Genomic DNA, 12,679 nt, shown 5'->3' on the forward strand with positions numbered 1-12,679 from the left:
ATATCGGGCTAGATAAAGGCTATAATATTATTTAATTACGAAATAATTTAATTCTAGAGTTTGATACTATTTCTTATTAACTTTAATAATTATAATTTAATGATCAGCATTAATAAAAGTTACCAAAATGATTAATTTACTGCCTTTTTGTTATTTCTTACTCCTGTTTTTAGGTATTCGGCCGAATAGCGAAAAATAGGCCGAATAGGCCAAATACCGGGTAGTAACCGAATATTCGTTACATCACTAATTTTCATTCTTTCAATATAATTTTATTAATTTTAATATTTGTTTTACTTTCAGAAATTGCCATGTCGTCTTTAAAATTTATTTGCATCTTTTTACTTCTTATAAATTTCGGTAAACTTTTTAATTTATTTTTTCAAATTTTATAAAGTATTTATTAATTAAATAACTCGAAATTATTTTATAGAATTATTAATTAATATATTTTCTTTTAAAGCACTATCCAATTATAAGATATTGTAGAGCAGGTGTTTCCAACCTGGTCGATAGTGGTCTTTATAGGGATCGATAAATTACTAGATGTGTTTGAGGGGCGAGAAGCATTATTAAAATGACGTGTTTTATACAAAATTGCATGTTTTACTTTAAAACTTAAAAATTGATACTATGGTTGAGACATATTCCAAAAATGAACTACCCGCAAAGACCTAAAAAGGCGTTTTTAGAGATTCCACCAGCCGAGAGACCTGGAGGTTACTCACGAAAACGATGAAGGAAAGGGGTGAAATGGGAACTCGGAATTCTAGAAATAAATCATTAGGGTGACTAATGGCTTTTATTTCATCCTATTTTTAATTTATTCTTATTTTGTGTCAATAAATACAATAGTCGGTAAATTAAATCCAATTTTGGAACAGGATCGACAAGCAATAAAGATTGGGACCCCTGTTCCACAGTGACCACAAAGTCCCTTTGCGTGTTACTTAGAAGTATGTTTCTCTATTCTTTGCACAAATTTGAAGTTTTTATTGTGTTCATGGAGACTTCTTCCATGTTGACCGACACTGGAAGCAATTAAAAGAGGTTACGGATAACTGTTCTTAGATCTTCATCTGATGTAAAGCTGATTAAGAAATTTTTTTACACTGTTCCAAAGCAATTTGTCACGTGTTAGGTCTGGATTTCGTGGAAGCCCATCGGATGGTCATTGTGATACAGTACTTTCCACCTGGGAGATCCACGACACAATCTCATGCATAGAGACTCTGTGGTCACGCAGTGCATAAAACAGTCATTCTTAAACGGATCTTAATTAATTTCTTTTTCGTGTAGAGTACTACGTAATTGGCAAAGGAGGACATCGTTTCACTCCGACACTTAATGGCGAATCGTACAAATGTGCCTTTTGGTCCGAGTTGGTAGATCATAGATGCAAACATCTATGTATAGATAATTACCTTGCATACGGAGGTGGATGTTCCTGGTTTAAATGTTATTGCTTAGCGTGTGGTAGTTAAATTTATCTTTTTCTCACTTAACAGAATATGGATTTACAGCTTCAAATCTTTACGATTTTTAATGCTGTCTCAATGTCAAAATTTTACATATTAAATTTTCTTTTATAATAGTATTGTAAATTGATTTATTAGTCAAACGAATTCAACTTCTGTTCATCGATTATGTCAATTTATGCTATATTGTATGAATTCCAAGAAAAAATGTATTACAAATAAAATTTTGTAACTATTTAATTTTCCTCTGAATAAATATTGAATAAACGCAGAAGGCAGATAAGACAAGTACCGTATATGTCTTATTCCATTCCGAGCCATCGATGATTCAAAATTTATACACTGACATAACAGCAGTATACTGAAGTCTTTTCGGAACCTAAAGATTTCATACCCAGACACACAAAAATATGTCTTATCGATGTAGAATCAACGGTGAAATTTTTCCATTGTGTTTTATGCACTCGAGACCTCGAGTAGCACTTTTTATTTCAAGCAGAGAAGAAACAAATGACAATAAAGTTAAATTACCTGTTGTAAAAGAAGTGTTTTATCATTTTCTTCTGTACAGTTGAGAAACTATCTTGTTCACAACTAAACATTGCTTTTAGTGGAGAAATATTATTCTTGGTTGACGCGGTGCAACAATTTCTCAGCTACCTTTTATTATAAAATAATAATTTAAGTAATTTTATATATAATATAATATTTAAAATAATTTACTTTTTAAAAACTATTATATATTCTAGATTTAAATTAAAAATAGAATTTTTTTAATGAAGTTCGATGTAGAATGTCGATTTCAAACGTATTCGCCATTTTCAATGGAAGAATAACGTTGGAGGAATTGATTGATAATCGAATATTTTCGGCAACAGAAATTGCAAATATTTAACATTAAATCAATACGAAGAACATAATTTTTGATTAAAAGATTAAAAAATAGGACAAGAAATGGAACATTTTAAAATATTTCCAGAACATTTTATTAGAAATTTAAAATCTGTATTAATTTATTTTTAAAATTTTTGATGTTTACGTATATTAAATTATATTCTAAACGATACGATTAAACTACTCTTTGCCAAGAAAGAATGGCTCTGAAAAGAGCCGTTGGGTTGCCGATTTGCAAGAAATCGGCAATTGGGGCCTTTCTGGTGGCAACGAATTCCTATTCAACTATTTCGCAAATTTGGAAATCCGGAAAGATTTCCAAATCTTCCGGATTTCCAAAATCTTCCTTTTTTTCCTCCCGGATTTCCTTCCTCTTCGACACCCGTTTCCTCTTAGGCTTGCGACTGCGGGAACGTTTCGGCTTCATTCGACCTTTTTTGCTTCGGCGACTTCTTTTTTTCTGGCCCTTCTTCATTGGTGTTATACAAATGCAGGCTCCCTTTTCACTTCTACCCGACTTCATTTGCTTAATTTTGGGAGGATCAACGAACTGCTCTTCCCAAAACTCTCTCTCCTTCTTTTCTTCGGAACTTTCACACATCATGAACGCTTCTATTGATTGTATTCGTTGCTAACCGAATGAAGATATTCTCTAATTCGAACTGTCTCACGCGCTTTGGCTTCTAATCCTTTGCGATGAATATTCGATTACGTAATTTAAAGGATTAGAAGCCAAAGCGCGCGAGACAGTTCGAATGACGTAAAATATTTAAGGTTTCGTTTATGAGATGCTGTTTTAAAGATAAAAAATGTAAAATAACCTCGTCACATTTTAATTTCTTAAAAAAAGGTTCCTCGTGACGAAAAGTTGCTGTTTTTTTACAACTTTTAAGAAATTTGTAAATAATTATTATGTAAATTAATTGGGACATTTCAACGAAGATCGAATACGTGGATAAGAAGAAGCTCAGGCTCCAACAGTACCCTACAGAGAAAGGTCTGTTGTGAGAAGTGACTTCGTCAAAGTCAAAATTTTTGTCACCGTGTGAACATACTTTTGTTGTTTCTTTTTTTTTATTTTCTTAAAAAATTTTAGTGTTTAGCGGGGCTGTGGAAAGGCAATGGCGGAATTGCTGTCCAGAAGAATGGTCCCATTTATCCGGTGTGCCTCTGACAACTTGACTGTTCGTCCGTGCTTTCTCGTCGTATCTAGTAACTTTCTCAATTCTGAGACTCCACGGACGCTGGAAGCTGTTCGGAGTAACCTCCAAATCGGACCCTCAATGAGTTAACTTATTGTGGGCCTGGATTTGGCAAGGTCCAAAATGATGAGGCCGGGTGATGAGAAATGGAGTCTGGCATATCTGGAATAGGCCATCAAAATAATTCGAGGGGTTTTTGAACTGTCCGGATTTGATCTTGGATCCCCAGAGTAGTAGACAATTCCATTGGATTTGGGCTTAACGAAAATTAACAATGATAGGAGTGAAAAGTATGTCCTAAAATAAGTAGAAAAACCGCGCAACGACCGACTAATTCTAATGGAAATAAAAATTTGTCAGAAAATCATTGACACTAATTGTGATATTTGGCATAACAATCTTCCCAAAATACCTAAATTTAGAAACGTCATAGTCTAAACCAGGCGTGTCAAACACGCGGCCCATCAATACAATGGTTGCGGCCCGCCGAAACTTTTTAAAAATTTTTAAATATTAAGCTGACACTTGAAGTTGGAAAGTTTGAACTTTTTTGAACTGTACGATTCCCGCCCTTTTTGTGTTTGTTCGTTCCGTATTTTGTCCAACCAATTCAAATTGGTTGACGCTACGAAAGACGGTTGGATAACGGCCGCGGCTTTGAATCTACGAACGATGATTGGCCAGCGAACATCCTACGAGAGTGGAGGACGTGGAAGACTGCTACGCGCTGATTGGTCCATCAGCGATTGCTACATCCATATGAAAGGAAAGGTTTTGGCGCAAAAATCAAGTTCTTGCTGGAACTTCAAGGTCGACGTTTGTGTGCTGTATTGTAAGGTGTTTCTTCTACTATTGCCGTGACGAGTGACTATACGTATCCGAAGTATACGTCGCAAGGTGTCTTTTCGACGGATCTGTTCAGAAATAGTGACTTTTGGAACTTTGACATTCTGGTATATAATATACAATACATTGAGTCAAATAAATACATAATATAATCATTCCAAAAATCGTATTTTATTAATTTTTTGAATAGAAGTTTACTACTTGAGACAATCATGGCCGCCCTTCGGGAATCTCGAGTATAGACGCACGTTCTAACCTAACCTAACCTAACCTAACCTAACTATTCTAATAATTTGGTTGGTAATAATTATGGTAATTTATTAGAATAGGTTAGGTTAGGTTAGAAACGTGCGTCCCCACTGTTTCCTTTCTTCTGTTTGCTGAAACCGACCATTTTTAATCGCGCCTGTGCTCGAGATTCCGGAAAGCGGCCATGATTATCCCAGATAGTAAACTTCTACCATTTTTTGAACATTGAAAACATGCGGCCCCCGACTTATAGAAAATAGATCCCAGCAAAAATCAAAAAACCTAAAAAAGATATAACATATTTTAATTCAAAACTAACAACCTCATTTGAAGCTAACGAAGCAACATAAATAAAAAGAACCAACATGCCTCCCAAAAAAACTAAAAAAATTACATAAGAAAATCACCCAAACTCAAAAATAAGAAACATGAAAAGAAACAAAAACAGTAGAAAGAAGTAAAATCAAGCCCATAACCAAAGGATGTGTACAAAAAAAGAAAAACGCAGATCAACAAAATAAGAACACCAAATATAACAGAAAATAGTTTAATAAAAACATTAATTTTGGATATTAAAAATAGGCATCTTTTTCTGTTATTTTAGGAAAACATCTTTAGTTTACAAAACTAAAATTTTTATTAAACTACTAAAACTATGATAAACTACTCCCTATCTACAGGTATTATCCTTTTATTAATAAGCTTAATGAGTCTCACTTCTCGCTTCAAACATTTGTTATCTATATTACTAAGCCTAGAAATAGCTATATTAAGTATCCTAATTCTTCTGATAAGAACAACAGTTCCAAAAAGAGCAGACAACTCTCTTCTAATAATTTTTATTACCCTAGCTGTTTGTGAGGGAAGCTTAGGATTAGCTCTTTGAGTAGCCTTATCACGATTAACAGGGAACACTCTCATTAGCTCCACCACCCTTCTATAATGATACTTATTTTTCCTACTCTAATAACCCTCTTTCTCCCTTCACGAAAAATAACAACCTTTTTTTATCTCTTCTTCTCTTAGCGTTTTTTCCCCAAATTTATTATACAAGAAGAATAAAAATTTCCCACGAACTATTAATACAAGGTTTAATATCAACAACACTAATTCTCTTAAGTCTCTTCATTACAGTTTTAATATTTCTTTCCTCCACAAAAATTATCAAAAAGGAAGAAAAAACTTTTTCTCTTCTTACTATTCTTCTTCTATTACTTTTAATTTTGAGTTTTTCCAGCTCTAATTTGATAATATTTTATATTTTTTTCGAAGCTACAATCATTCCCACCTTCATAATTATCACAATATGAGGAGCTCAACCCGAACGACTTTCTGCCAGATTATACATAGTACTTTATACATTAAGAGCCTCTCTTCCATTTTTAGTATCTCTAATAATAATTATAAAAATATCAGAAACCCTCTTCTTACCATACTTATTATCCATTTCATTAAAAATAAATAATTTTTGGTCTCTCTTATTTTTAATTGCTTTTCTAGTTAAGCTCCCAATATTCTTAACTCATCTATGATTACCAAAAGCCTACGTAGAAGCCCCAGTAGCTGGTTCCATAATCCTTGCCGCAGTTCTCCTAAAATTAGGAGGATACGGAATCCTACGTATAACTGCTATTTTTTATTTCTCCATAAAACTTCTCTCCCCAATTTTTATAAGCATCTCTCTTCTAGGGGGGATCCTAACTAGTATTATTTGCATCCTACAAACAGACATAAAATCTTTAGTATCCTACTCTTCTGTTTGTCATATAAGATTAATACTAAGAGGAGCCATAACCTTTTCGTCCTGAGGGGTTCTAGGTTCTCTCAGAATAATAATTTCTCATGGTCTATGTTCTTCTGCTCTTTTCTGCTTAGTTACTATATTTTACGATCGAACACACACACGAAGAATGCTTCTTACACGCGGGATACTCTTACTATTCCCAATTTTATGATGATTCCTAATAAAAGCTAACAATATAGCAGCCCCTCCCTCTATAAACCTTTTCAGTGAAATTTCATTAATAATTAGTGTGTTAGATTGAACCCCCTTCACTCTTATCCCAATTATACTAATCTCCTTCCTATCCGCAACATACTGTATTCTCCTTTTTCCAATCCCTAGCCACGGATCTTGAGAGTACAACACCCAACCTTCTCCTTTTATCTGGGACTTTCTATCTTTATTTTTACACTGGCTTCCTTTAAACATTTTAATTATTAAAATAGATTTAATAATATATTGAAACTATCTTAATAGTTTATTACAAAAAAAACCTTAGTTTGTGGCACTAAAAAAATATAAGATATTGATAACTTTCAAGCTCTGAAGAAAAATAATTTTAATTTTTAGAATTCTCCTCCTTCTAACGGGAAGTTTAATAATTTATAAAAATTACTCAATCCTAATTTCATTCTGCTTCATTTCATTAACTTCCACTAACCTAGAAATATTCTTAATCTTGGATTATATCTCAATGCTCTTTTCTACTACTGTTTTAATTATCTCAAGAATAGTATTATGATTGTCAGAAGAATACATAGCCGAAGAAAAATACCCTCATCGATTTAACTACTTAGTTCTTTTGTTTATTCTTTCTGTTCTATTAATTATAAGACCAAATCTAATAAGAATCCTATTGGAATGAGATGGATTAGGGTTAGTTTCCTATTGCCTTGTAATTTACTACCAAAACTCACGATCCATAAATGCAGGAATAATTACTATTTTATCAAATCAAATTGGAGATGTTATAATCCTAGTAGCAATTTCTCTATCCCTTTCTTTTGGATCGTGAGACATTTTATCTATAAACATTCTACTAGACAACCCAATCCCACTATCCTTAATTATAATTGCAGCTATAACTAAAAGAGCACAAATTCCTTTCTCTGCATGGCTTCCAGCGGCAATAGCAGCCCCAACCCCAGTATCCGCACTAGTACATTCCTCTACCTTAGTCACTGCCGGAGTTTTCCTTCTAATTCGATTCCATAACATAATAAATCATAAAATCTTTCTAATTCTTCTCATTTCCTCAACTCTAACAATATTCATAGCAGGTCTATCAGCTACAATAGAAATAGACAAAAAAAATTATTGTCCTCTCCACTCTAAGACAACTAGCTATCATAATATTAGCCCTTGCCCTAAGACTATGAAAACTAGCTTACTTTCACATAATTACCCACGCTTTATTCAAAGCTCTAATATTTTTATGTACAGGATTTGCCATCCATAATATAAAAAACAACCAAGATATACGAAAAATATCTCTTATTCTAATAACCTCCTCTTCCACTATTAGTACTTGCATTATAATCTCATCTATTACACTAATAGGTCTTCCCTTCTCTTCCGCTTTCTCTTCAAAAGACCTAATCCTAGAAACCCTTTTTCTCTCCCAAATCAATCAAACAATTTGAATTATAACATTAATTTCCTTTGGCTTAACAACCATATACTCTTTTCGCCTAACCCTGATAACACTATGATTCAAAAGTCTAGGCCCAAAAACAACAATAATTTCAGAAACCCAAAAAATAATCATTCCCATCAGTACCCTAACCTTAACATCAATTTTTATTGGAGCAACTATAAACTGAATTCTCTTAGACACTCCCATTTCCCTACCTATACCAACCAACACAAAAATTATAAGAATTTTCTTAATCCTCCTAGGAGGACTATTATCAAATTACCTATGAACCACAAAACCTCTAAGATACCCTCATCCAAAACTCCACAAAAACTTCTCAGGAAATATATGATTCCTCACCACTCTTACCCCACAACCAATATTAAAAACACTCCAACCTCTTAGCCTAATCAAAACCTTCGAATCAAGATAAAATGAGTTAAACGGGCCTCAAGGCACCCATCAAATAATCAAAAAACTTTCTCTTTCCATCTCAAACACCCAAAAACTCAATTCCCTTACAATAATCTCAATTCCTCTCATCTTAACAATTACACTAATAATCCTATACTTAAATAGCTTAATATAGAGCAAATCTTTGAAGAAGATTAGGTGAAAAATCTTTAAGCATCTTAAGATCGAAAATCAAACATAAATCTACTTCAAAGACAAGAGAATAACAACAATGCTATTAGTCAAGTTAGCAGCTCAACTACCTCCTCTTAATAATAGGGAAATACCTTCTTCCCATCAACAGTGGGACACTAAAATAGCTTCTATTAACAATGAGGGCATACACCAAACTTTTAGGCCGAAACTAAACACAAAAATTGCTTCCCATTAAAGATGGAGAAAAACACCTTATGATTGCAAACCAAATATTATAAATTTAAATACCCATCTAATTAACCCACTCAAGAGACACCTCCCTTCACTCAAAATACAACCCAAATAACAAAATCAAAACAAATAAAATAAATAGTACAAAAACAACCAATCCACATCAACAAAATGCCAATATCACGCAACTGCCTCAAACCCAAAATGATGTCATCCAGAGAAATGAAAGCGAAGAGAACGATAAAGACAAACACCCAAAAAAGTTCTCCCAATTAAAACATGTAACCCATGAAACCCAGTAGCCATAAAAAACGTAGATCCATAAACCGAATCATAAATACCAAAAGCAGCTTCATAATACTCAAATCCCTGCAACACAGAAAAATAAAGTTAACCCCAAACTAAAAACAGCCTGAAAATATTCCCCCCTTAAAATTCTATGATGACATCAAGTCACTCTAACCCCAGAAGCTAACAAGATAGAAGTATTCAACAAAGGAACATGAAAAGGATTAAACCCCTCAATTATAAAAGAAGGTCATACCAAACCTAACTCCAAAGTCGGAGCCAAGCTACCATGAAAAAAGGCCCCCCAAAAAAAGAGACAAAAAAAGAAAACCTCTGAAACAATAAACAAAATTACTCCTACCCAAAGCCTTTAACAACAAAATAAACTATGATCCCCATTCAAACACCCTTCACGCACAACATCCCGTCATCACTGAACTCTAGTCAAAATTAAAACCAAACCCCCAAAAAGCAAAAGACTCCCCCAAACCATTAAAACAACAAACTAACCCACTCACCAAAAATAAACCCCCTAAAGCACCAGTCAAAGGCCAAGGACTCACATGAACCAAATGATAAGGATGAAAATTTTTCATAAATTAAATCTCAGCAGAATAGAGCCCAACCAAAACCATAAAAACGTAAGATTGAATAAAAGCAACAGCCAACTCCAACACCAATAAAAGGCTCAAAGCAGAAAGACCACAAACTACAACCCCACCACTCAAAGTAATTGCTGAACCCAAAAGAACAATCAAAAGATGACCTGCAATTATATTAGCCGCCAACCGTACAGAAAGAGTAATAGGCCGAATTAGATTTCTAACCGTTTCAATCAACACCATAAAACCGATCAACACAAAAGGAGTTCCCAATGGAACCAAATGAGCAAACATATAACGAGTCTTATTAATTCAACCAAAAATCATCAAAGAAAGCCAAAAAGGCAAAGCAAGAACAAGAGTCACTAACAAATGACTAGTAGCCGTAAAAACAAAAGGAAACAAACCCAAAAAATTATTTATTACAATAAATCAAAACAAAGAACACAACATCAAGCTAACCCCACCTCAATAACTAGAAAAAAGAAAACCAACCTCCCTAGCTAACCCCCTAGTAATCACTTCCCAAACCACCAGATAACGAGAAGGAATTACTCAAAAAACCAAAGGAAGAAACAACCCTCCAACAAAAAGACTAACCCAATTTAAACCCAAACCCATAACAGAAGCAGGATCAAAAACAACAAACAAATTAACTATCACTCTCAAAATCAAATTAACCCAAAGCCCCTCTCCTGTTCCATTACCCTAAAAGAAACAACATAAAAAAAATAAAAGAACACTAAATAAAATAAATAAATCAACCCAACAAAAATAGAAATTCAAGCCCAACCTAAAGGACTTATTTGAGGCATAAACTAGAAGTACTAACTATAAAATGGTTTAAGAGACCAACGCCTTTATTCAGCCATCTAGCTAATAAAAAGTCCTCACTCAATTCAAAAAAGAGTCCACAGAAACACTCTCAATAACAATAGGTATAAAACTATGATTAGCCCCACAAATCTCAGAACACTGACCATAATATAACCCAGGCCGGTTAATCAAAAAACAAACCTGATTAACTCGGCCTGGAACTGCATCCATCTTAACTCCTAGCCCAGCACAAGCTCAAGAATGAATTACATCAGAAGATGTAATTAAAATTCGAGTAAATACACCTCAAGGCAAAACAGTACGATTATCCACATCCAACAACCGAAAACTATCTTCTTCCAAAGGAAGCATAAAAGAATCAAACTCAATATCAACAAAATCAGAATATTCATAACTTCAATACCATTGATGCCCAACAGTCTTCAAAGTTAAATCTGGACAATGAACTTCCTCAACCAAATACAAAACACGAAGAGAAGGAAAAGCAATAAAAATCAAAAGAACTGCCGGAATGAAAGTTCAAAAAACTTCAATTTCCTGCCCCTCCACAATAAACCGATTCAAATAAGTATTAGCCAAAATACCCGAAACAAAATAAAAAACCAACACTGTAATTATAACCAAAACCACCATAGAATGATCATGAAAAAATATTAACTGCTCTATTAAAGGAGAAACACTATCTTGAAAAGAAAGCATCCCCCAAGTCGCCATAAATTACTTAATTACAGCCACAAGATGATTATAAGTATGATCTTGAGGAGGAAAACCATGAGATCACTCAGAAAAAGAAGGCATAAAATCAGCTCCAGAAAACCCACGAGAACTAACCATTCCCTCCCACAAAATACACATAAAAGCCAAAGTAGCAATAAAAGAAACATAAGACCCTAAACTAGAAACCAAATTCCAACAAGAATAAGCATCAGGATAATCAGAATAACGACGAGGTATCCCTCTTAACCCCAAAAAATGTTGAGGGAAAAAAGTCATATTTACTCCTACAAACATCACAAAAAAATGAGCCCTCAAAGCCCGCTCATTCATTCTAATACCCAAAATCACAGGAAACCACTCCACAATCCCAGCTAAAATAGCAAACACTGCTCCCATCGACAATACATAATGAAAATGTGCCACAACATAATAAGTATCATGTAAAACAATATCTAAAGAAGAATTAGCCAAAACCACACCAGTCAATCCTCCTACAGTAAAAAGAAAAATAAAACCTAAAGCCCACAACATAGCAGAATTAAAAACAAAATAAGACCCATGCAAAGTCGCCAATCAACTAAAAATCTTAATTCCAGTAGGCACAGCAATAATCATAGTAGCAGCAGTAAAATAAGCTCGAGTATCCACATCCATACCCACAGTAAACATATGATGTGCTCATACAATAAACCCCAAACCCCCAATAGCAACCATAGCATAAACCATTCCTAAAGAACCAAAAGGCTCCCTCTTACCTACATGATGTCTAACAATATGAGAAACTATACCAAACCCCGGCAAAATTAAAATATAAACTTCCGGATGACCAAAAAATCAAAATAAATGTTGATACAAAATAGGATCCCCCCCTCCAGCAGGATCAAAAAAAGAAGTGTTAAAATTACGATCGGTCAATAATATAGTAATAGCCCCAGCTAATACTGGTAAAGACAACAACAATAAAACAGCCGTAACCATCACAGATCAAACAAATAGAGGAAGGCGATCCAATCCTATCCCACTTCTCCGTATATTAATAATAGTAGTAATAAAATTAATAGCTCCCAAAATAGAAGAAACACCAGCCAAATGCAAAGAAAAAATAGTCAAATCTACCGACCCTCCCCCATGAGCCAAAGAAGAAGACAAAGGAGGATACACCGTTCAACCAGTCCCTGCTCCACTCTCCAAAGCAGCAGAAGATAGTAAAAGAAAAAAAGCAGGAGGAAGCAACCAAAATCTCATATTATTCATACGAGGAAAAGCCATATCCGGAGCCCCTAACATCAAAGGCACTAATCAATTCC

The 12,679-nt window shown here is 34.0% G+C and overlaps 3 pseudogenes; 1 reads left to right on the plus strand and 2 right to left on the minus strand.

Annotated features, from left to right (window-relative positions):
* Nucleotides 1–5,611: 5,611 nt before the first annotated feature.
* Nucleotides 5,612–6,915, plus strand: LOC136990438 (NADH-ubiquinone oxidoreductase chain 4-like; annotated as a pseudogene).
* A 2,141-nt stretch (nucleotides 6,916–9,056) lies between these two features.
* LOC136990459 (cytochrome c oxidase subunit 3-like) lies at nucleotides 9,057–9,910 on the minus strand (annotated as a pseudogene).
* An 802-nt stretch (nucleotides 9,911–10,712) lies between these two features.
* Nucleotides 10,713–11,369, minus strand: LOC136990460 (cytochrome c oxidase subunit 2-like; annotated as a pseudogene).
* Nucleotides 11,370–12,679: the final 1,310 nt, after the last annotated feature.

The sequence above is a fragment of the Centruroides vittatus genome, unplaced genomic scaffold (genome assembly GCF_030686945.1).
Source record: "Centruroides vittatus isolate TY-2023 unplaced genomic scaffold, ASM3068694v2 scaffold_932, whole genome shotgun sequence".
Classification (NCBI taxonomy): Eukaryota; Metazoa; Arthropoda; class Arachnida; order Scorpiones; family Buthidae; genus Centruroides; species Centruroides vittatus.